Source organism: Theobroma cacao, chromosome 3 (genome assembly GCF_053813885.1).
Source record: "Theobroma cacao isolate CCN51 chromosome 3, ASM5381388v1, whole genome shotgun sequence".
Taxonomy (NCBI): Eukaryota; Viridiplantae; Streptophyta; class Magnoliopsida; order Malvales; family Malvaceae; genus Theobroma; species Theobroma cacao.
This window is the reverse complement of record NC_142641.1, coordinates 3,333,605-3,360,709: the sequence shown is the minus strand read 5'-3', so window position 1 is coordinate 3,360,709 and position 27,105 is coordinate 3,333,605. Positions and strand designations below refer to the sequence as shown.

Sequence of the window (27,105 nt, the reverse complement as noted above, 5' to 3'; positions counted from 1 at the left end):
CTTATATGTTGATGATATGCTTATTTTTGGTACATGCATTGATGTGGTAAATAAAACAAGATGTTTCTTAATTTCTAAATTTGATATGAAATATTTAGAAGCTAATGTTATTTTGGATTTTAAAATCATGAGATGTGATAGTGGTTTAACGCTAACACGAGAGTATTATGTTGAAAGGCTACTTAAAATGTTTGGATATTTTGATGTCACACTTGTGAGTACTCTTTATGACAATAATATCCAATTAAAGAAAAATAGAGATGATAGTGTAGCTCAGTCTAAGTATGCACAAATTATTGGAAGTCTAATGCATTTGATGAATTATACTCGACTTGATATAGCTTATGCAGCTTTTAGACTAAGTAGATATACAAAAAGTCCTAATAAAGATCATTGGATTGCCTTAAGCAAAATGATGAAATATTTGAAAGGTACTTTAAACTATGGTATTTTATATAATAAATTTCCCACTGCATTAGAAAGACACAATGATACTAACTCGATCTCATATTCAAATTAGACAAAATCCACAAGTGGTTATGTATTCACCTTTGGTAAGAGTACTGTAACTTAGAAATCAACCAAACAAACAATAATGCAAAATCTACAATGGAGTCAGAATTTGTAGCTTTAGAGTTAGTTAGCAATAAGGCTAAGTGGTTGAGAAATCTCTTAGCAAATATTTTGTTAAGAATGAAACTTACACCTTTTGTGTCTGTACATTGTGATTGTCAATGGCAATAGCCATTACAAAAAAGAAAACTTTCAATGGTAAAAATAGACAAATTCGTTTAAAACATGATGTAATAAAGTAGTTGTTTAGAGATGGAATTATATCTATTAATTATGTGAAATCAAAACTGAATTTAGTTGATCCTTTAACTAAAACTCTTGGAAGAAAATTAATTAATACTACATCGAGGGAATGGGACTTAAGCCAATGGAGGAAATCAACAAATAATGGTAACCTAATCTATATGATTAGAGATCCCATGAATTAGGTTCATATGGGTAATAACAAGTTATTTATTGATAAATTCATGCATTATTAAAATTATTGTCCCTCCTATAATGTGTGAATAGTGTAAAACTGCAATACAAAAGAGGTTGAGTTAAACTCTTAATGAATTCCATATCCTCTATGGGTAGTGTATTAAACTACATTATATACTTCATGAAATCACCTATATAAGTGTGGAGTGGGGCCGCTCTCGCTCCTATGAGAATTGGGGCAAATTCTCTAAAGCACTTATGAATTACCCTAACCCCACTCTTATGAGAATTGGGGTAAATTCTCTATAGCACTTATGAATTACCAAGCATGTGCATGGCCTATTTGCACAAAATTGCATTGAACAGTAGAAATTGTAGGGGTGCAATGTGATTGATGAAATCTATATTTCACATAAAGAATTTTGGTTCACATAAGTTATAAACGTCATCAAAATTCTGTGATTTATATTTCATTCTCTCTAAGGGTGGTTCATAGCTTAAAAAGCACCAATCACAACGCATTACACCTAAATGAAATTTGACCAAGCAAAACTTCTTATGAAACCTTATGAAATATGTGGGACATTGTTGGAAAAATAGTGTATTTCATAAGGTTCAAACATCCCAAATTGCTAAGGTACATAAAGGTGTGAATACTTTGAATAAGCACCCCATTATGGGCTTGTTGCAAAACAGAAAAAAGGAGTGGGCTCGCATGCACACTAGATCAGGCTAAACTTTGAGAAAATTCATATTTCCCCCCTATGCGCGAGTATACACTAGATCATACTCGAACTCTAATAAGATTTTTTCTCAACCCTCTAATTTGGTGCAACGATCACCTCATTCTCCTGATTTGGTACAACGTTCACTTCATTCTTTTCTTATAAATACAACTTCCTTACCTTAGTCACAATATACACCAAGCTTCTCATCTCCTATTCTTTGTATACTTTTTATTTGTTTTTTGCATATTTTCTCTGCTTTCTTTCCTTTCCTGTTGGGTTTTTCTTTTTCTCCAAAAAAAAAAAAATCTTTCTGCTATTCCTACTATCCATTACTAGTTTGTATAAACTATAAGGAAGAGTCAATTAAATATTGGAGGATAACCGCTACAGTCTTTTTACACCAAGTTTTGTACTCTGAAAAAGTGAAAGTTATCTTTAACGACAATGATACCATGCCTCAGACTTCTTATTGTTTTTACTTGCTTTATTTTATTTTCATTTATTTCCCAATTTTTCTAACAGCTTCCTCTTTAGCATGTGGTATCAAAACTGAATTCCGAAAATCTTATCTTCTTTTAGTTAATTTCTTCACACAATGTGTCACCCTCTTTAATCCTTCTTTAGCTTGCACTTTTCTTTTTCATTAAGGTTCATGCGCAAAACGATTTCATCATTCATCTGGCTTACATGTGTAGGGTGTACTAATAACCTTCACACTTCATATTGATACAGATAAATAAAAATAATTTCATTAGGTAAAATAAGTATTATTATGTAAATTATGATAACAATGAAAGAGATCACGAATTATGACATGTTCTTTTCTCTTTTCTTTTTCTTTTTTTTTCCATTAAACAATTATGTGCTATATGAATTGGGCAGATAAGAGGAAAAAGAGAAAAAAAAAGTGTAAGTAAAAAACCAATTTAAATTGAATGGTGAATTGTTTCCAATTTTAGCTATTTTGAGTTATCCAACGGAGCCCTATCATGTATGCTATATCTCATTCCACTTGATTTAAGATTAGAATCAAAGACTCTCAATATCAAATGTTAAGTTTTAATCTCTAAGTTATCCCCTCTGGAACAACTAATAACGTTATATATTTTTAATTATTACAGGCACATAGTTGGTCAATATGCCTTGTATATCATCAAAATTTTTCTATCTTATTTAATATTTATAAAACTGTGTTCACATTGTAAACAAATATTCTAAATGATTCTTCAATTATTGATTAATTCAATTCTAATAAATTAGTGCTACTTCCATTCCCTGCTAAAACAACATATAGTTCCTTGTCTTGTGTGTTTATGCTGATGTCTTACTATTCCCCAATGAAGTGCATCAAGTATGTGTTAACTATAAATTCCCCAATTTAACATAGAGATTTATTCCTATCTAAAGTAGGCTGAGATTTTTGTTCGGTTTGCATTTAAAAGTACCGACTAATATTCTAATACCCCAATAGCTTCACTAGGATGCTTCCCATGCCGTTTGCAATTTCTTTTAGGCTAGATGAAATATAGGTGTGCTCTTCAGGCTATTCTGGGATTAGTTACTCTGAGACATCTTGACGCAGCGAGTTAGCGTGAAATAAAGACTTGCACTCGACAAAGTCTTTAAGATTGATAAACAAGTTTCTAACATAGAAACTTAGACTCAAAATTTGAGAGAAAATACAATATCATTCAATAATTCATAAAAGATAAGCTTAAGTTTTCTAAAAGCTAAGCCTAAGGGTGCTATTTATAATAGTCTAATCTTACTTAACCTAAACTTGGAGTGCAAGTAAAGTAAATTAAAATAAAGAAGTATTCTACCCAAGACTTCCTTGGAGTATAAGAAAAGTAAATTCCTAAACCTAAGCTTACTTGTTGTCCAAATAAAATAAAATAAAAGGAAAATCTATTATATCTATAATTCTTATGTAAGACTCATAACTAAACAAGGAAAACATTAAAATTATGAATATACTCATTTATGATTTTTGGGCTTTTATCTTGGCTTCTGATGCCCAACCTACTTTAAGAAATTGTCTATTAGACATTCTACGTCACATTTGCCTTTTAAAGGACCTCTTTGCTTTCTAAGATAAGTCTCCCACTAACTTATTGATCTGTAAGCATTATAAGACCTTGGACAAGACTTGTTTAGAGTATGAAAAAGAGGTGGTTTCTATCTTCCATTGCTTGAGTACATAGCAAAGGAGAGCTACTAGCTATTGGAAGGCCCCAACTAGATAATCTGTGTAAACTAGCTAGAAGTTTTTCTAAAATGATCACCATCCAAGTAATTAAGGCATGCTTAAGTAAATTATTTGGAAACAAGGGACAAAAGCATCGACCAAATAGATGTATGGGTATTAAATGTTGGACCTGGCTTTATGAATAGTGCTGAGTATGAGTCTAAATAGTTCAATTGCGGGTTAATTGGAATTCCACTAATTCAGTACTGGACGCAGCAACTTATATACCTAATCAGTTAATAAAAAATTTATAAATTACGTTAAAAAAACATGCCTATATAGTTCTTCACAAATAAAATATAATACTATTTATGTAATTATAATTTTTATTTGAGTTAAAATCAAATTAAGTTAATACAAGAAGAAAGACGTAAGAGAGTGTTTATGTGCCATGGGCAATGTTTAGTACAAAAACAGCAAATTTATTTAAGTAAATGAACTCATAATTGTAATGATAGAATACATATGCATCTGTCTGGTTTACTTTATTAGCCACATAAAGTTCTTTTCTAGACTTAAGGCTGCACTATGTCTACTCAGCAATAATTTCTAGCTCTATATCAACAGGTTTTTTATACTTGGAAGCACCCAGCTTCATATTATCTGTGGAAGCAAAAGGATTTGGCCTTTGGCGGCATAGTGAGACTGTCTGCCTCACCTTCCAACGTTTGAATCACAGCTTTCATTGAAGGACGATTTACTGGAAACCATTGAATGCACCATAGTCCAACAATTGAAAGTTTTCTTGCTATCAAGGATTGCCTTTCATCTTCAATTCTCATTCCTAACTCTTCTCCTTTGTCCAAATGATTATACACCCATTCTGGGAAGTAGACCTGAGTTGTTTTCTCCACTGTAACATCAATGTTTTTTCTCCCTCCAACCATTTCAAGTCGTTGCATTCCAAAACTATAAATATCTGATTTATATGAAACATTTCCAAAGTTCCTAGAGAATACCTTAGGTGCTATGTAACCCATGGTTCCTCTGGCTGCTGTCATGGAAACAGCACTTTGCTCCTTGGAACACAGCTTAGCTAGACCAAAGTCAGAGATTGTAGGGGTGAAGTTGTGGTCTAACAAAATCTTGTGAGGTTTGATGTCAAAATGGAGGATTAGTTGCTCACAACCTTGATGAAGGTATTCAGTCCCTTTGGCTATGCCTAGAGCAATATCTTGAAGCTTATCCCAACCAAGGAAATGATTCTCAGCCTTGGTAGAAAATATGAACCTCTCCAATGACTCATTGGGCAAATACTCATAAACAAGAGCTCGTTTATATCCATCAGAGCAAAATCCAACCAAGCGAGCTGGTGGATTCTACTCATTGAGCCCACTTCGTTGATGAACTCTTCACCATTTCCTTTGAAATTGTTAAGGACCTTAACAGCTACCAAAACATCATTGGAAAGTCTTCCTTTGAACACAGTTCCATAACCTCCTTCTCCAAGTTTCTTCTTGAATTGATTTGTTATTCTCTAAATATCAGCGTAAGCGTATCTTCCAAAAACTCTTCAATCTTGAGTTGGCTCTCTTTCTTTGTTTTGTGTAAATGGTACAACTTGTGAAGGGCAATAACAATCAGTGCAAGAAGAAACGAAGTTGAGACTACACCTGAAAATAATGTGCTCCAACTTAGCACATGATTAGTTTTAATCTTGAGATAAGGGGTGATTATCTCTGGTTATAAATAAAATCGAAAATCATATGTAACCAAAAGCAATTCTATACCTGCAACTATTCGCTTTAGCTTTGTATACGGATTACTGTAAAATTTTGGAAATGAATAAGCTTGTAATGTTTTTCAAACATCAATTCAATTGTACATATAATACAAGCATGGAGTGTTTCTTTGTAAATGTAAGTGAAGCAGCGTTACACTATAACAACATAATAGGAAGAGACATATATAGATAAATAAGAAGAGTGAGCAATCTTAAAAAGTTTTAAGTTTTAGTGTCAAAGTGGTGTTGGAATATTTTCAAAATAAAGTGAAAGAAAGAAACAAAAAGATTAATGAATTAAATTTGATGAAATAGTCAATTAAGTAAAAAATTACCAAGCTTAGTCAATTAAATTTTTATGTTAACCGATATAATATGATGCAAATACAAATTGAAATATCCCAAAACCAAGTTAATTGACTAACTTTGAACTAGTCAATTAACAGTAAAACCCAAGAATGGGGCAAAGGAAGGTTAGATGGAGAAAATGTCACTCTAAATTTAGATATTGCTTGCTTACAAAAATCCTGTGTTTGGTATTAACAAAAATTATTTATTCCCACAAAGAATATTCCTGATTTAATGAAAATGTAACAAGCAACCATAAGATACAATAAGCAAGTCTAAAAATTTAAGATAACATATATCGAGGTTCATGTATTAAGAATGTTACATAAGAATATCAAGATTCTTGTTATGAGTAGTCAGAAATTAGTGTTTATTTATCGAGACTCATTTCAACTCATTGAACCAAAAATTTAAGTCCTACTAGATATCTTATAGTATTTAAGCTTAGATATCATTGGATATGTGATTATATTCAATTGTAGCATTAGTAACATTGTGGTTATTTTATTTATTTTTTCTTGTATATCAAATGGTGTAAAATTTAAGAGCTAGTTTGGGTCGGAGATCATATATTGAAGCTTAACATTTGGTTATTAAATTAGTCAAATAACATGTTTAGATAAAAAAGATAATGTTCATGACACTATAACAAATTTGAGTTAAAACAGCACATTTTTAAAATGTGTTACTAAAAATATTGTTAATAACACTTTTTTTATATTTTTTAGAATATTTTTATAAATCTAATTTCACTATATAAATTTTTAGATACATTATAAATAAAATGTAACAATAGAAATTACATACACTAGTAAATGTTGCACTTTTTTATATTGCTACTAAAAGTGAAAAAAGTGAAGCTAAAAGTTTAAATACCTACACCTTTTAAAATTTTACTATACAAAAAAAAATAAGTATAAAGAAGTGTGATTAAAACTCAATTTTTTTTTTTGTAGTATGAATATTAAAAATGAAAATTGCAATTTATTAAGAATAAAAATTACAAATCGATCTAATTGTACTTTTATAAAGAATTTTTCAAAGTGATGTTATGGTTTTCTTTTTTATTTGAAACTGATTTTGTTTATGCCATTAATTTAGTTTATAACAATTTATTAATAAAAAAAAGTAAATTAAGTAAAAGAAACAAGTAATTTAAGTCCAAGGCATATACCTTTATGTAGGGGGAGTTTGAGATTGGGGATGTCATAACACTCTGTTGGATCCTGTGTATTATTGTTTAGTCTACAACCTTTGCCTTCTGCTTCACACCTAAACCATATCAGGTTGGACCAATTTAAGCGAAGATTCTGTGCATCGATTAGTCCTTCGGGAATTGCTGAGATGTCAACAACCTTGCTGCAATTTAACAGGTTATCATACGTCGTGGAAGAAGATGGAATAGCTTTAATTTGAAAGCCATTGATGAAGCCATTGCAAGTTTTCTCATTGGAATTAGCTGAACAGTTGAACAAGGTGTAGTTATCTGCAGGGGCGGACCCCAAAACTTTTAAAATTTTTTTCATAACATATAAAAATTTTTAAATTTTTTTATATATTCTATTACTTGCTCCCTCAAAATAATGTTTTATTTAATGATTAATATAAATAAAAAATAATAAAATGATTTCACTTATCTCACTCAACTTTAAATTTTTTTAATTGATATTATTATTTTTATTTATATTTGTTTATTTGTTTATTTTTATTTTATTTGTTCATATGTTATAAGTTTTTATAAATATTTTTTTCTAAATTTCTACAAACCATTAACCATGTTCTTTTCTTTCTTTTTTGTTATGTAATATGTGGTAGCTACCTTCTACTTGTCATGTTCTTTTTTTTTATGTTATATAAATTTTATTTTTGTAATTTTAATCTTTAAAAATTAATAAATGATTATATAGTTCTCAAATATAAGTTGTAATATTACATTGTTACTTAAAATTTCATCAGCGTATCATTTTTTTTATTAATCCTGATTATATAAGAGGAAATTAACTTGAGTATATTTTTTTTATATGCTTTACATTTTATATTTAGTTAAAATAAAATTCTCTTGAATATATAGTATTTAAATAATTCTGATTATATAAGAAAAAATTATTAATTTTATATATCGTTTTTAACTATTTATATTTTACAAATTATAATTTTATATTTAGTTTCATATTTCTATTATTAATATTTTTATTATTGATTGAATTTAACATATTGATTTTTTAAAATTCTTAACTTTTATTTAACTATGTTTGGCCCCCCAATAAAATTTGGCTAGCTCCACCGCTGGTTATCTGGCTGTTCCAAGTAGTCATCGAGAATTAGCTGGAAGGGAGATGCAGAGAAATTGAGATCGAGATGTGGGAGCTGCCTATTGAGGCAACCATCCGGATCAGATAAGTAAATCTCTTGTGCTTTGTAATCTATATCATCAACCAACATCTTCACCGCCCGTGGCAAGTGGAGCAGGGTTTGCTGATCTCCGGTGCAGGACAGTTGAAAGGCAGGATGAGGAAAGCCACAGTGGGGCGGCTGCTTGTGTTTTAACCAGAAGGGAAATCGGACAGGCGGGCCATGGAGTGTGCAGTTTTTCACCACGCATATGTCCTGAGTTGCTCCAACGTTGAGCAGCAAGAGGAAGGCCAAAAGGAAACTCATGGTGACGTTACAGTGCTTGCACAGAGCATAGTTACAATTGATACACCCTAACCCGCTCCCCACACTACACATTCAACGTTTGGGAGACCTTGGGGCTTGCGGACGGGGTCCTCTATAACTCTTGACCTTTCTTTTCTCAAGAGTTCATCTGATAACCGAAAAATTACTTGTTTGAAAATAATTTTTTTTGTAAAATATTTTATAAAAAAATTTAATTTTTTTCATTATTTGGATAAACTATTGAAAATATTTTTTATTGTTTGGATCATTGGAAAATACTTTCCACCATCATGATAGAGTTATTTGTGTGTTAAAATGATAAATAGGAATTGATCACAAAATAATACTTACATTTGGCTTTCATTAATTTTGGATCAAAATTAAAAATAAAAATGAAAATGAACAAAATCAATAACGATATTTCTTAAAGTGTTTAACCACATATTTATAATGAAAATAAATCCTAATTTTCAAAAAATTTTCCATTTTTATCACTTTTTTACTATAACACCATAAAAATATAAATATTCATCAATTATGTAAAACATCCAAAATCTCCATTTATAAATGTGTATTCATTAAATGATGATCATTGAAATATTTTTTATTATACTTATTAAGAAGATTTAAACTTATACGTATAAATGTGTATTCATCAAATGACAATCACTGAAATATTTTTTATTATTATTGCTAGTTAGATTTATTCAATTTATAAATAAAAAAATTAATTGCATTGAATGATTTCATTTAAAATATTTTTTAATAGTAATAATGTTGAATAATTTAAATAGTAATATTTTAAATTAAAAATTTTTAAGTTAAATATTAATATTTTTATTTTTTAAATTAAATATTAATATTCATCATATTTATACTCATAAATTTAATATAAGAGTGTTTTTGTTGTTTTTCAAAAAATGTCTTACCCCTTTAAAGCAAAAGACATTTTACGTAGTCAACTGTTGTTTTTTCTATTGATCCGTAAAATATTTTATATCTGGAATCAATATTTTGTCAATCAAATAAGTATAAGTGTTGAAAACATTTTTCAAAAATTATTTTACTTTGAAACAAACAGATCCTAAATTTGGTGTCACTTTTCACATGGTGTCATAATGAAACAAACACAATGAGTCAAGGACGAAAGTGCTTGACTGACATTTGAATCCGAAATCTCCTTTAGCAAGTGCATGTATTCTTGCAACAATATCAATCAAATTAAGACCGATCAACTTTTATTTTAGTATTTCATTACTTTTTTGTCTTAGGGTTTAGGGTTCAGGTACCATAAAGGGGTTTAGGTGCAAATGAACTATAACAGATAGAAGGTATGCACTGGCCAAATATGGCCCTCCTGGCCTTAACGGTGGCTTTGGCATTTTATCTATCAGTATAATTCATAAGACCTAAGGATTCATCTTCACTACTCAGCCTTTTGTATCAAAGAGCAGAAGTCTTTCTGTTGCACAGGATCCATTAACAATGGCAAGTGCAGAGCATATTCGAAGGATCTGATCTTATGATTGTATTGTAAATATCTTGCTATAGTATCCCCTAGGAAAGAAGAAGAGAGAATTTAGAAAAATATGTTTAAGATAATAAGAGTTTTTATATTTTAGAACTAATCTTGGATTTTACATTGAATCCCTTCATATTTATAGATAAAAGGACATATATAAGACAAAACTAGTTGGATAAGTATGACAAACTTATCCAAGACTTGGACTTTTATAATATCTAGACTTGGACTTTTACAATACATAGGTTTGGGCTTTTTTACAAAATCTTGACTTATAGATAAGTCTTTTTTATTAGTCATAGTCAGTTTTTGGGTCTGAGGTGAGGTTGAGTTCAATTATTTTCTACTACTTTCTCTCTCTACAGATATAATTGTGAAGAGAAAAGTCTTTTGGGTCTTCTTTACAATATCCTCCACATGTGTCGTATGGTAATTTAGAGGATGTAGCCTTATCTTTTGACTGTGTCTTGGGAGAATGTGTGCTTTTGTCTTCTAGTGTCTCCATGAAGAGTTGTGTAATTTTGTCTTCATCAATTTCTCTATAGTCCCATGGATCTTGGGACCACTTGTGAGGGTCTAGGATCCCTTCATTGTATTCTTTTAATGCTTCATTTATCTTCTCATGGTAGGGTCTTGGTATCTCTGGAGAATAATCTCTTGACATTTCTATCTCTACTGAGGGCTAGATATGATCTGGGATGATCCTGTTGTGCTGACAGATTCTTCTTTGGAACTCTCTATATTGTTTATCCAATTCTCTTATGCTGCAAGGAAATGATTTGTAAGTCCAAGCAGATGGAATAGTACCGAATTGGGTGGTTTTCCCATGAGTGAGAAAATATCGTGGCTTATAAAGGATAAAGATGGTCATTTGGTTTTTCTTTCTTGCTTCTGAGATGACCAATTCTTTCCAGTGAGAGAGAGGATAGAACCATGTGAGCATATCTACAAAAGTTTTTCCGCTATGGCTCAACCTCTTGGTTAATGGCCTTTTCAATGAATTCTAAGAAATCCATATTATAGAGTTGTATGCCAATGTGGTACCTATGGGTTAAGAACTAAAACATCCATTTTAATTCATCTAGGAATTCCATGAAATCATAGTGAAAGGGATGGATAAAAGGGTATTTGGGATGAAGTCCTGATGGTTTTAGGATAAGTCCACCATATTTTCTTAAAACTTCAATTTGGTATTCAAAAATCATTTGGTCAGTCTTTTGATAGAATGTTCCTTCTTAAACCAATCTAAGGACTTCAGGAGGATAATCAGGGTGAAGGTTTGGAGCAATTAGGATGGAGGAGGAAGAGGTTCCTTCAATGTATGTTTCTAGTTTAGGTGTGAAAGTGGGTCATTTTGATTTTGGTTAGGTTGAAGGTCTTGGGTTAAACATCAAGATTTTCTATTCTTGAAAATTCCTAGATAAGAAGTCTGTAAGATGGTTCTTCTTCCCTTAGATGTGTTTGGTGTCAAAGGAGTATTTTGAAAATCATTCTGCCCACCTTAACAGCTGAGGATGAGGGACTGTTTTTTGCTTGAAATTGAGCATTTAGGGAAATGATGACATATCCATTTCAACCAAAAAATGATGACCAATGAGGTGGAATTCAAATTTTGTGATGACTTTTTTTACTGCAAGGATTTTCTTGAAAGTGGAATGATAATGTAATTTTGAATCTGAAAACTTTCCACTATTATATGCATAAAGATTTCTCTTACCATACTTTTCTTCAAGAAGAACTGCTCTCCAATATTTATTACTGGCATCAGTTTGTAAAATCCTTTTTCTATCAGAAGGTATTTGCAATGGTTGCAAATTTTACATTTTTTGCTTGAGATCTTGTATTGCTCTTGTTTGGGCCGGTCCCCATTCTAAAAGATCTTTTTTGAGTATCTTCTTTAAAGGATTTGTCCATCTTGAAAGTTTAGGGATGAAATCTCTGAAATAGTTTACTATTCCAAGAAACTGTTGAACCTACTTTTTTGTGAGATTTTGATCTACGAATTTTAATAATTCCTGTGAGATATGCGGGTTCAATCTGTATTTTTCTTGGAGAATATGCATACCAAGAAAGTCTATCTCTAGCTTGAATATCTGCATTTTTTGTTCTGAAAGCATGACACCATATCAGAAGATGAGTTCTGAGAATCTTTGGAGAAGCTGAATATGATTTTGTTCTGTTAGACTGAACAGAAAAATGTCATCAATATAAATGAGAGTTGAGTCAAGGATGGGTTCAAAGATTTTTATCATGGCCTTTTGGAACAGTGATGGTGTAGTTTTGAGCCCAAATGGTAGAACAGTTCATTGGTAGTGATGGTTTGGTATGCAAAATCCTATCTTGGGCCTGTCTTCAGGATAGATTCCTAATTGCCAAAATCCTGCCTTTAAGTCAAACTTTGAGAAAAATCTTGCTTGAGAAAGGCTAGAGAATATTGAATTTTTGTTGGGCAGAGGAAACTTGTCATCAAGTGGAAAATGATTGAGTGGTTGATAATTGATAACTAGTCTTTGTTTGCCTCTTGTTTGCTCTGCTCTTTTGTTGACATAAAAAGCTTGGCATGCCCATTGAGAATTTGATTGTTCAATTAGCCCTTGATGTAGCAATTCCTTGCATTCTTGTTTTGCTAAATTTTGATGTTCTGGATTCATACCTAAATGGCTTACCTTGGTAAGATTGATATCCTCATTAAGCTTGAATGGAAGCTTAATAAAGAATTCAGGATTCTTCCAAAGTGGGTTTTCACACTTATGGAGAAATTCTTAGTGTGAATTAGCACATGTCTTTTGCCTGAGAGTCTCAATTATCAGTTGGATCTGGTCATCTGGTTGCTGGAAAGAATAAATCTTGGGAATTGGGACAAACGGTTTGAAGGAATACTTGTATCTGATCCTATTTGGAAGTATTCTCAAGTGTTGACATTGATGATAGATATCAAATTCAATAACTATGTCTTTTCCTAGAAGTTCAGATTCTAGTACTTGGGTTGTGATAGAACATTAGAGGAAAAATTGAATGGTGATGGGTTTGCTGATCAGATGAGTTGTGAAAGTTTGGTTTGAGGCTGTTTTGAAGTGTCTATCAAAAAGTATCCAGACCTCTTCAGGTAATATTTTTGGATTCATCACTGTTTCTACAACTCTAGTATCAAAAAAGGCTATTACTAGGATAGGTTGGCTGCACTTGGTTAGATATATGGAGGTTGGTATGGAGGGTATTGGGATATCAGAAAAGGTTTGAAATTTTAGGAAAGGGGTACTGGGCTGTGGTTGGATCATGAAACAAAAAGAACTATAACAGGAGGGTTTGAAATTAATAGTTTAGGGTTTAGAGCCCAGTAAAGGAAAGAATTCTTCCAAAGAAAATGTTGCTTTTTCAAAAAGGTAGATCTCGATAAATACTTCCAAAAGATGTAAAAGTTATTTTATATTCTTAGTGCCTCAGCAAGCTTGAAACAAGCTTTTCTTTCTTCATTACCTGATCTAATCCAAACAACAGTCACCAAAATCTTACAACAACAAAGAAAAGACATTCTTTCTCTCTCCCTTAAATAAATACAACAAGAAGTCCATTTTGCTTTTGAAGACATCTGCCATCGAAAGAATGTGGTCTAGGATTATCTCACAAGAAACAAAGAATTGGACAAAGCCTATGAAAGAAAAGAATGGTAAATAAAATGTCCAAAGTCCCGAGAATGCAACTACAAGACAAAAAAAAAGAGGCATTTTAGAAAATTCAAAATAAAAAGGGCACAACCAAGAAATAGGTTTAAATGGAGATATCTCAAGAAAAGATGTCTAGGAAAAAAGTCGAAACCAACAAAGTGCTTCATATGCAATCAACAAGGACATTTTGCAAAACAATGTCCTACTAACAAAAAGAAGAATGCAAAGATGATCGAGGCTATTCAACAGGAAACTGGAATCAATCTGAATGAAGAAGATCTTGAATTAATCTTTTCCATGGAAGAAGAACCTTTAGACAAAACCTTGTTTGCCTTCCAAACAGTCAATTTTGACTCAAACACTGAAGAATATCTCGATTTAGACACTGAAAACTTTTTAATGATCCAACCACAGCCCAGTACCATTTTCCTAAAATTTCAAACCCTTTCTAATACCCCAATACCCTCCATACCAACCTCTATATATCAACCAAGTACAGCCAACCTATCCCAGTAATAGCCTTCTTTGATACTGGAGCTGCAGAAACAATGATGAATCCAAAAATATTACCTGAAGAGCTCTGGATACCTTTTGATAGACATTTCAAAACAGCCTCAGACCAAACCTTCACAACTCATCTGATCAGCAAACCCATCACTATCCAATTTTTCCCTCAGTGTTCTATCACAACCCAAGTACTAGGATCTGAACTGTCAGGAAAAGACATAGTTATTGGATTTGATATCTATCATCAGTATCAGCACTTGAGAATACTTCCAAATGGGATTAGATACAAGTATTCCTTCAAACTTTTTATCCTAAATCCCAGGATTTATTCCTTCCAGCAACCAAATGACTAGATCCAACTGATAGTTGAGACTCTCAGGCAAATGACATGTGCTAATTCACACTCAGAATTTCTCCATAAGTGTGAAAACCCACTCTAAAAGAATCCTGAATTCTCTGTTAAGCTTCCATTCAAGCTTAATGAAGATATCAATCCTACCAAGGTAAGCCATTCAGGTATGAATCCAGAACATCAAAATTTAGCAGAACAAGAATGCAAGGAATTGCTACATCAAGGGTTAATTGAACCATCAAATTCTTAACGGCCATGCCAAGCTTTTTATGTCAACAAAAGAGCAAAGCAAACAAGAGGCAAACTAAGACTGGTTATCAATTATCAACCACTCAATTATTTTCTACTTGATGACAAGTTTCCTTTGCCCAATAGAAATTAAATATTCTTCAGCCTTTCCCAAGCAAGATTTTTCTCAAAGTTTGACTTGAATGTAGGATTTTGGCAATTAGGAATCTATCTTGAAGATAGGCCCAAGACAAGATTTTACTTACCAAACCATCACTACCAATGAACTGTTGTACCATTTGGGCTCAAAACTGCACCATCACTGTTCCAAAAGGCCATGATAAAAATCTTTGAACCCATCCTTGACTCAGCTTTCATTTATATTGATGACATTCTTCTGTTCAGTCCAACAAAACAAAATCATATTCAGCTTCTCCAAAGATTCTCGGAACTCATCTTCCAATATGGTGTCATGCTTTTAGAACAAAAAATGCAGATATTCAAGCCAGAGATAGACTTTCTTGGTATGCATATTCCCCAAGGAAAATATAGACCGAACCCTCATATCTCACAGGAATTATTAAAATTCCCATATCAAAGTCTCACAAAAAAGCAGGTTCAACAGTTTCTTAGAATAGTAAACTATCTTAGAGATTTCATCCCTAAACCTTCAAGATGGACAAATCTTTTGAGGAAGATGCTTAAAAAAGATCCTCCAGAATGGGGACCGACCCAAACAAGAGCAATACAAATCTTAAGCAAAATATGTAAAATTTGCAACCATTGCAAATACCTTCTAATAGATAAAGGATTTTACAAACTGATGCCAGTGATAAATATTGGGGAGTAGTTCTTCTTGAAGAAAAGCATGGTAAGAGAAATCTTTGTACATATAAGAGTGGAAAGTTTTCAGATTCAAAATTACATTATCATTCCACTTTCAAGGAAATCCTTGCAATCAAAAAGGCCATCACAAAATTTGAATTCCACCTCATTGGTCATCATTTTTTGGTTGAAATGGATATGTCATCATTTCCCCAAATGCTCAAGTTCAAGCAAAAGACAGTTCTTCATCCTCAGCTGTTAAGGTGGGCAAAATGGTTTTTAACATACTCCTTTGACACCAAACACATCCAAGGGAAGAAGAACCATCTTGCAGACTTCTTATCCAAGAATTTTCAAGAACAGAAAAATCTTGATGTTTAACCCAAGACCTTCAACCCAACCAAAATCAAAACAACCCACTTTCACACCTAAACTAGAAACATACATTGAAGGAACCTCTTCCTCCTCCATCCCAATTGCTCCAAACCTTCACCCTGATTATCCACTTGAAGTCCTTAGATTGGTCCAAGAAGGAACATTCCATCAAAAGACTGACAAAATGATTTTTGATTACCAAATTGAAGTTTTAAGAAAATATGGTGGACTTATCGTAAAACCATCCGGACTTCATTCCAAATACCCTTTTATCCATCCCTTTTACAATGATTTCATGGAATTTTCAGATGAATTAAAATGGATGTTTTGGTACTTAACCCATAGGTACCACATTGGCATACAACTCCACATTATAGATTTCCTAGAACTAATTGAAAAGGCAATTAACCAAGAGGTTGAGCCATGGCAGAAAAACTTTGTAGATATGTTCACATGGTTCTATCCTCTCTCCCATTGGAAAGAATTGGTCATCTCAGAAGTAGGAAAGAAAAACCAAATAACCATCTTTATCCTTTATAAGCCACAATATTTTCTCACTCATGGGAAAGCCACCCAACTCGGTACTATTCCCTCTGCTTGGACTTACAAATCATTTCCTTGCAACATCAGAGAATTGGATAAACAATACCGAGAGTTCTAAAGAAGAATATGTCAGCACAACAAGATCATCCCAGATCATATCTAACCCTCAGTAGAGATAGAAATATCGTGGGATTATTCTCTAGAGATACTAGGATCCTACCATGAAAAGATAAAGGAAGCATTAAAAGAATACGATGAAAGGATCCCAAACCCTCATGAGTAGTCCCAAGATCCATGGGATTATAGAGAAATTGATAAAGACAAAATTACACAACTCTCCATGGAGACACCAGAAGGCAAAAACACACATTCTCCCAAGACACAATCAAAAGATAAGGTTACATCCTCTAAATCATCATGCGACACATATGGAGGATATTGTAAAGAAGACCCAAAAGACTTCTCTCTGCACAATTATATCTACAGAGCGAGAAAGCAGCAGAAAATAATTGAACTCAACCTCACCTCAGACCCAAAAACTGACTATGACTAATAAAAAAGACTTCTCTATAAAAGTCAAGATTTTGTAAAAAAAGTCCAAGCCTATGTATTGCAAAAGTCCAAGTCTAGATATTGTAAAAGTCTAAGTCTTTGATAAGTTTGTCATACTTATCCAACTAGTTTGTCTTATATATGTCTTTTTGTCTATAAATATGAAGGGATTCAATGTAAAATCCAAGATCGGTTCCAAAAATAAAAACTCTTCTTATCTTAAACATGTCTTTCTAAATTCTCTCTTTTTCTTTCTTAGGGGATACTATAACAAGATATTTACAGTACAGTCATAAGATCAGATCCTTCGAGTATGCTCTACACTTGCCATTGTTAATGGATCCTATGCAACAGAAAGAATTCTGTTCTTTGATACAAAAGGTTGAGCAATGAAGATGAATCCTTAAGTCTTATGAATTATATTGATAGATAAAAGGCCAAAGCCACCGTTAAGGCTAGAAGGGCCATATTTGGCCAGTGCATACCTTCTATCTGTTATAGTTCATTTGCACCTAAACCCTAAACCCTAAACTATTAATTAAAAAAAGTTTTCACTTGTTAAATAAAGTAGTGGCACAGTGAGTGCGCTAGTGAGTCAACCAGTAGACATTGCCGATTGTTTTGGGTGCAATTCATCTTGGCTTTTGATCTCAGATCATAATTTTTTATAAGACAAAAAGAAATACGAGTTTTTCTTTATAAATGCAAGCACAGAGAAGCAAAAATAAAAAGAGGTGGGGAAGAATATGATGGATATATAAAAAACCTAACAAGTTAGCAACATGCTATCAGAAGTTTGCCCATTTCTTCAACTTGAAAAACATAAGATTGACTCCCTCCACAGTTGGAAAACTATTCTTCATTCTTTGCTACTAACAACATTAATCTTCTTATCTCACTATTTCTCTGTAATATGTTAATTAGGGCAAACCTTGCAATATTAGGCCTCCTTGCCCTTGCTAATTTGTCTCACTTTCTTGATGCTTGCGAGCCCTCTTCCTGCGAAGCTTTAACCAACATCAACAGCCCTTTCAGATTAAAAAGCGACCCTCTCGAGTGTGGCGACATTGAACTAGTTTGTGAAAATAATCGCACCATTTTGCACGATCGTGATTATGGTAATGGAAGTTTTTATGTTCAAGACATCTTTTATAATAATGAGCGTACAACAATTCGATTGGTGGATGGGAGTTTGAAGAGTGATTAATGCTCCATTCTCCCCAGATCCCTTATATAAGGACATGATTGTATCTATTTTATAAGTTACGAAGTGCCCATCAACTCTTCGCTTTACGTCGATGCCTTTCTTTGCACCAATGCCTCCTTCTCTTCGCACCCTTACGTTTATGCTTTATTTAGTGGATACACACTAAATGCTACTAGTTTCCAAGAATCCTACACCATTCAAGTTCAGGCTCCACGACCATTTTGGTTTTGGTCTCCTAATGTCACCAATCTCTCTATTATTGATATCCATCGGGGGTTTTTAATGGGTTATGACGTACCGTGGTATTACACACCTTGTGCTGGTGGGGTTGCTTATGCTCCTCCTCCTACATCATGCTACAAAATTACACTTGGAGATATGTATGAATTTCGAGCATCCCTAATTTGTTTTTAAGGACATTAATTCCTTTAAGTTAAATAGTACAAAAAAATACTAGTATTTGATAATTTAGATTAAAACATCAAAATATCTGTTTAATACTACTATAGGTATATATGGGATACTTTTATAAGTAGCATGAAATATTCTCTTTTCTCAACGTAGAAAAAAATGGTTAAATGCCAATATAATTAATTTATCAAATATTTTATTTCACAATTCAACCTTTTTTTAAAAAATAATCAAAATGTAGTTTTTCTTAAATTTTATCTATTTAAAAGAAATAATGAAAAGAGTTTGTGATTACTGCCTATATATAGAATTAGAACTAAGCAAACATTTTGAGATAATGGAAAAATGATTCCAACCTTTGAGTTGGATTCGGTTTTTTATTACATCCAATTTGGTTTCGACTTGCTTACTATAAATATATGTATTCCATTTGGTTCCATTTTTATCTATTGGTTGAACCTGAAAAAATTGAAATTATCCAAATAAAAAAGAATGATTATTTTTTAGTATATTTTATATTACTTTCTAGTTTTTATAAAATAAATATATTTATTTGGTTTTAAAAAACATTTTATTTGGTTAGATTCAGCTTTTGAAAAACCAAAATACTACGAGTTAATCAATAAATTTTCAGATTGAACTTTGCTTAACTATCTACGGCTCTACATAGAACTAACTATACAAATCCATATTTCTATATTTGTTTAAGATTATTCTCACGAGACAACAACTAATTTCATCAATAGCAATTATTAACTATTTATTACTTTTAAAAAATGAATAAAATAGATTAATTTAAAAAAGTAAATAAATATTTTGCTCTTAAACTTGAATATTTGGTAAATATTAGATCCTTAAAATGAGATTTTTTTAAAAAAATATTTGTAATCTTTGAAGTGAATGTTTTCAATGTATTTCTCACCTAATTTTTCATCCTTGACACAGATATTGGCGGTTGAGGTTTATCCTTTTAGAGTATCTTTACACTTGGCAAATGGTTTTTACCCACAGCATTCTACCACGAGATTCCTTTGGATATTATTACGATAGTATGTTTTTCATTTCATCTCTAATTTGTTGGTTGCTTTTGTTTATTCCTTATTCCTTACTTTAAACTAATCTTTACTCCTTTTTAATAAGAATCCAAATTGCTTTATTTATAACCACAAGTGAGAATCGCTTTTAACCGCGACTTAATTAAGCTTTAATGGTTATGTGCATGACAACCCAAAGTTGTAAGATATTAATATCCCTCACACCTCTCATGGATATATAGAGATAAATAAAAATAGTTTTCATTAGGTAAAATAAGTATTATTTTAAAAAATGTGAAAATAATCAAAGAGATCATGAATCATGACATATTCTTTTCTCTTTTCCTTTTTTCTTTTTTTCTTTTTTGTGTCCATTACACAATTATGTGTCATATTAAAAAGTTTGAGTTAAGTAAAAAACCAATTTAAATTGAATGGTGAAGTTTCTAGTATTTAGCTATTTTGACTTATCACATCTGGTAAATCTCATCAACTTGTTTTAAAAATTGGATTCAAGACTCCCAAGATGAAGTGTTAAGTTTGAATCTCTACATTATCCCCTCGGAGACAACTAATTAACTCATAACGTTATATATTTCTAATTAGTAAAAATAGATAGTTAGTCAATATGCCTTGTACATCATCAAAGCTTTTTCTATCCTATTTAGCTATGCAAAAAAATTGTGTTCTAATTGTTGAAAAATAAATATTCTACTATTTTTGATAATCAAGAAGATAAAAATGATACTCCACTTATTGATTAATTCAATTCTAATAAAGCAGTGCTACTTCCGTTCCCTATTAAAACAATAAATAGTTCCTCGTCTTGTGTGTTTATGCTGATGTCTCCCTATTAATATTTCTCTTGTACAGGAGTACTTATTGCTATTAGAACTCTACTGGGGGTTGCATGCTTGTTTGCAGCTGTGCTAATTAAGTTTTGAAGGAGACATTTATCTATGGATGATACAATTGAAGAATTTCTTCAAATGCAAAATAATTTAATGCCTATCAGGTATTTTTATTCAGAAATAAAGAAAATGACAAAATGTTTTAAAGATAAATTTGGGCAAGGTGGTTATGGTTTAGTTTTCAAAGGAACGCTTTGAAGCAGGCGTCTTGTTGCAATAAAATTGTTAGAAATGTCGAAATCACATAGGCAAGATTTCATCAATGAAGTTGCTACCATTGGAAGGATTCATCATGTTAATGTGGTACAATTTATTGGTTTTTGTGTAAAAGGACCAAAACAAGCGCTTGTTTATGATTTTATGCCAAATGGTTCTTTGGATAAGATCATATTTTCAGGAGAAAAAGATACCACTTTATGTTGGGAAAAAATATTTGAGATTGCAATTGGTGTGGCTCGAGGAATAGAATACTTGCATCAAAGATGTCAAATGCAAATTTTACATTTTGACATCAAACCACATAACATTCTTCTATATGAGACCTTCACTCCAAAAATTTCATATTTTGGCCTAGCAAAATTGTATGCAAAAGATCATAGTATTGTGTCTCTCACTGTAGCATGAGGTACTCTCGGATATATTGTTCCAGAATTGTTTTACAAGAACGTTGGGAGTATCTCACATAAGGCTGATGTTTATAGTTTTGGTGTTGGTATATGCCCTTAAGCCAATTGGATTGATAAAGAAATATATATTGTTATTTAATGCATATTTAATCACATAATTAAATGTGATAGAGGTTTTCCTTCATGTTAGTGCAATAATAAGGAGTTATTAAGTACTAATTGGATGAAGCCCATGGAACATAAAGGCCTTGCAAGAGAATTCTAAAGTTGTTACAATTATGAGATCACTATGCATCAAAGCCATGTTCCTAAAATTGTTCTTAGTCATTGTATTGTCAAGATAGAGCATTGACAATGCTCAAAGACTGGTACATGTTAAGCCTTCTTACTTGGGAAGTAAGCAATTGATCTCATAGATTGAAATATATGGGATACTTAGGGATAACGTGTATATGCTTGTTAAAGAATAAGTTCACTAAACATGACCCACTATGAGAACTCCATTTGGTATTTCACTCAAGTGTCTATGAAAAATGTTCTCATGTGATAGTCGTGAAACTAGTCTTTGGACTTGAGACACCAGGTCATCTTGTATAGGGAATGACATCTTTTGATTTCACCCCTACGAGTTTGGAAGCAACCAGATGCTTAAACATGGTGCTTTTGAATATACCATGAAGCATGCGAAGGCGAATGAGTGGTCAAGAGAGGATTCATCATCCCAAGTGATATGAGGAGATGTATCTCACTTGTTCTCAATTCTTGATTAACTTGCATAAAATCTTTGGCCAAAGCATGATGAATTTGAGGAAAGTTAGTTTTTTAAATTCATAAGGTTAGTTATGAATAATGAGAACAAATATGGAATGTCATAAGTAGCCACCGAGCCATGCTTAATGACATATCTGGGATATTTAATGAAATGACCATATTGTACTGAGAGGCTTATCACTAAAGGTGTCACGACCCAATTTCCCGGGCCATGACCGGCGCATGAGCTCAATGAGCATAGCTCACTAAGCCCAAGCAAGCCTATCCATTTACCTTTGCTTAACAAATTTATCATATCATGCATACACACACACACCTTTTCCCGGGTGTGAACATAGCCAAAACGCAATGGCATTATCGATAATAATATACATGCACTATACCAGTCATTTATTTAGAAATTTACATTGCATACACATATTCACATTGTTAGATTGTATTCACACTACAAAAGGACCCATGACTTCCAGCGGAGACATTTACAATAAAAAGGATTACTATCGAATGTCAGATACATACCCATGAGATGTACTACGGAGACTCCTCGATCTAGGGTCCAACAGTCACCTAATCTGAAAACATGAATTTTTTTTTAATAAAACGTGAGTACAATACTCAGTGAGTGAATAAGATGGAAATCATGATGCATTCATTTTCTCAAAACCATGCAATTGTTTTAACTCCTTTAAACCCCTCATGTAAACCCCACATGAGTAAATCACTTTACAAAAATCCATGCTCAACTATGGTACCAAAGAAATGGGATATATGGCAAAAACCCACAAGTTAGCAAAATGGACAGAAAGTTTCTCACTGTAGCGAACTTCATTTTCGCTATAGCGAGAACCAGAACATCAAAGAAAAAGTCTCATTTTTCCCTTAAAACAAGTCATCCTGCTAAAATAACAATAGCAACATGTAACACATGTAAACTTCCAAATTCCAACAAAACAAATGCTTACATATTTGCATTTACAACCATATACCCATCATCAACATGCACACCATCCCATCATCATCATCATGCACACCATCCCATCATCATCATCTCATATGCAACGGCTTATGCGCATATAGCCGGGTCAGCAACGGCTTATGCACTCCCACTCACACATAGCCGGGTCAGCAACGGCTTATATGCACTCCTACTCGCACATAGTCGGGTCAGCAACGATTTATGTGCACTCCTACTCGCACATAGCCAAGTCAGCAACGGCTTATGTGCACTCCGACTCGCACATAGCCGGGTCAGCAACGACTTATGTGCACTCCCACTCGCACATAGCCGGGTGAGCAACGGCTTATGTGCACTCCGACTCGCACATAGCCGGGTCAGTAAAGGCTTATGTGCACTCTGACTCGCACATAGCCGGGTCAGCAACGGCTTATGTGCACTCCCACTCGCACATAGTCGGGTCAGCAACGGCTTATGTGCACTCCTACTCGCACATAGTCGGGTCAGCAACGGCTTATGTGCACTCCTACTCGCACATAGCTGGGTCTGAATCAACATGCAAATAAGCATCCAATGCATATCATGCATTTTATCATATTTTGATAACACATAAACCATTGTATAGCACATTTTCACAATATAAAATCATTTTACTAAAAGCTTGTTCCCAAGGTACATTTTCTAAGACAAGTTGGATAGAATCTTTCATATTCCCCAAAACAAGTTTGAAATGCAAGTCCACTCACCGGTATTAGGAGTAGAAATACTCCTATTTTCAATCCGCGGGTACAGTCGTTTACCCGTATGGAATGGCTCACCACTTAGCCATAATCCATGACACATATTCCAATTAAATTGTGTCTAACAATCATAAGCTATTTCAGGCTCGATATATATATGATATGAAATGAAAAATGCACGGGTAGCCATCTAGACCCGGTAGTGGCCTAAGTCGATTTTTCATCCGATAAATTGGCCAATGCATCCAATTTCACTCCAAATTAATCCATTTCTTCTCTAATACCTTAATTTACCACATACCATTTAAATAAAGCCAAATTCAGCATTAGAACCCTCACAGTTCCTTATAGAAAAATTCGGTCATTTGGTGCACTAGTATCGAAATTTTTCTGCATAACCGTTTCACCTTAATTCATCATATTTCCAAGCCATTTTCCTTGAAATAAAAATAATCCCCCATTGATATTCAGCCCTCATGGTTCGACCAACAAGGAACCCTAGAGAAATTGAATATTTCTTTTGTGTTTTTGTTCATAACCATGCTTAACTATCCCTAAACACTAACATAGTCTAAAATCAAATTATTCCAACAACAATTCCTCTTCCATACCCATTTTTCAGAATTGAATTCATCATGATAACTCAATATTCAACCATGGAAATCAAGAACAAAAGCATGGGTAAGCTAGGTATCAAGGAGAATTAAAGAAATTTGAACTTACCTAACTTGTTTCCTTGAATTCCAACACTTTCTCTTTGATTTTTCCCACCTAGGGCTTGTTCTTCATTGGTTTCTCTTCTCTTCTGGTTTGGCTGAGCACTATGGGAGAAATGGGCTGATTTTTATGCCTTTTATAAAGAAAATAATGAATGGATGAGATTTTGACACATGTCACCATTCTATTGGTCCATGTGTCATACTTAGCCATTAAGCAATCTCTCTCCACCACACATTTCTCATGTTTATCCATTTACAGGATGAATAAAATCCCTTGGCCTTGACAAGTGCTGGGAAAAAAAATTTATCGATTTGCCCTCGGGATAAAAAAATTACGATTTTACCCCTATACTTCGAAATGTACCAGAATCAAATTATTTCTACTTTTCAACCTCAAATAACACTAACATTGATCAATATTAACCAAATGGGGCAAAAAAACTCATTTTTTAATCGAGCTTGACAAGGTCTCACAAAAGGGTTTTGTCAAATTCTTTAATTGACTCTTTAACATTTGGGTGGTCATGATGTATTGCTAGATGCTGCTCATGATCTATAAATATAAATTAATTATCAAATTGATATTTGATTATGATTTATATTTATTGCCAACATGTTAGAAACCTAATGGGTCACATACATTAAGTGACATGATTAAAACTAAATAAGGATAATTAATTAAGTTAAACTTAATTGAAAGAGACTGAAATAAAGTGAGAAATTAATTAAGTTTTCAGACACTTAATTAAATTAAAATACAACTATTATATTTAGAGTTACAAATTAGTTTGGCTATATAAATATGTTATATTAGCAAAATAGAATAAGAAGCCTCCAAACCACTTCTCAATTGTTTCATAAAATAAGAAAAGAAAAATAGTTTTCTTTCTCTGACAAAAATAAGATTCATCAAGAATTTTTGGTCCTTTTGTTTTAGAAACAATACTTGCTAGTACAAGTAAAAAAAAATATTACTTTTGAGAAGGTCTTATTCAGTCACTATGTGGATTACTGTTAGAGGCCAAATACTTGGGTGGCTAAAGATTTGACAAATCCTAAAGGTGAAGAAGCAAAGATTTGGATTTAATTGGCTCTTGATTACGATATCCAGAGTAAGGTCTGCAACCCTTAAACTTATGAGTGTTCATTATTGATTTAAAAATTACATGAAAAACACAAACATTGATCTTATAAGATTCGACTGTTTCTCTAATTAAATATTATTTTATTTTTTTCTGTTGCGTTACTATTTTAATTATTGATTATTTTCATGTTCGAGTATGCGGTTGAATCCCAACATTTAGAATGTTGTTATTGGAAATGGTGGGAAAGAGAAGGAATTTGAATATATTTACTGAACAATCTAGTCAAATATATTTCCCTTCATGGATTTACAATGAATTTGACAAAGGGGAGGATGTAGAGTTAGGAGATGCTTCTGAGAGTGAAAAGAATTGTAAGGAAGATGCTCATAGTTGCTTTTTGGTGTATTCAGATAAGGCCCATCGATCGACCTTCAATAAGTAAGGTCTTGGAGATGCTTGAAGGTAAGGTTGAGCTACTTGAGGTACCTCCAAAACCTTTTCTATTATCTGAAGGATCATTCAAGGAGCCCACGACGTCGACCCTTGATGTTACCACCAAAAGCATGGAAGTGCCTCAAATCTGAATGTTGAGACGTGGAATATGGAAACCATTAATTCTAATATGTTCTACTCCCTTACCCCTTGAAGTAGGGTTTTGGTTTCCCCCTTAACCCTGATGTAGGATTTTGATTTCCTTTTTATTTATCTTTATGTTCATTACTTTTGATATACTTTTAATTATATTCATATATTGGAAAGTAGTAAATATAAAAATGTTGAATGAGAGTCGATCTCTTTAAAATATCACTCATATATCAATTTAATTCTTAAGATTTATATATATATATATATATATATATATATGATAATTAATTTAATTTATTTTTTAAAAAATTTAAATTAATTAAAACTTGAATTTTTCCGTAAAGCATAAACTTACTAATTTATTTTATTAGAGAAAGAGGGATTCGAGCTTAATGTTTTCAATAAATAGAAAAAAAAGACAAAATATGTTACAATAGTTTAATTTTTAATAATCAATACAAAAAGTCCAACCCAAGAAAACAAACAGACAAAAATGGTGAACCCAGTGATATCTATTACCTAAATTTTTAACAATTGGAATAACATTTTTAATGTAAGGGATTGCCATGGCATGAAAATTTTGATGAATAAAACATTATCTCTAATGAGATGAGTTTAAATTTTCCTTTATTTGGATAATAATAAAAAAAAGAAGTTTGATAAAGAAAAAAGATATAATAGGATATAAAACATGACCTTTAGCAACAATAACATCCTTTAATATGTGTGTGGACGAGAAATTGTTGAAATTTTAAAATGTATCAATTTAATATGATAGCATTTAGGAAATACTT

The 27,105-nt window shown here is 32.4% G+C and overlaps 3 pseudogenes; 2 read left to right on the top strand and 1 right to left on the bottom strand.

Annotated features, from left to right (window-relative positions):
- Positions 1-4,501: 4,501 nt before the first annotated feature.
- LOC18604193 (rust resistance kinase Lr10 pseudogene) lies at positions 4,502-7,566 on the bottom strand (annotated as a pseudogene).
- Positions 7,567-18,180: 10,614 nt separating this feature from the next.
- LOC148763472 (uncharacterized) lies at positions 18,181-18,888 on the top strand (annotated as a pseudogene).
- A 2,309-nt stretch (positions 18,889-21,197) lies between these two features.
- LOC108661112 (rust resistance kinase Lr10 pseudogene) lies at positions 21,198-26,310 on the top strand (annotated as a pseudogene).
- Positions 26,311-27,105: the final 795 nt, after the last annotated feature.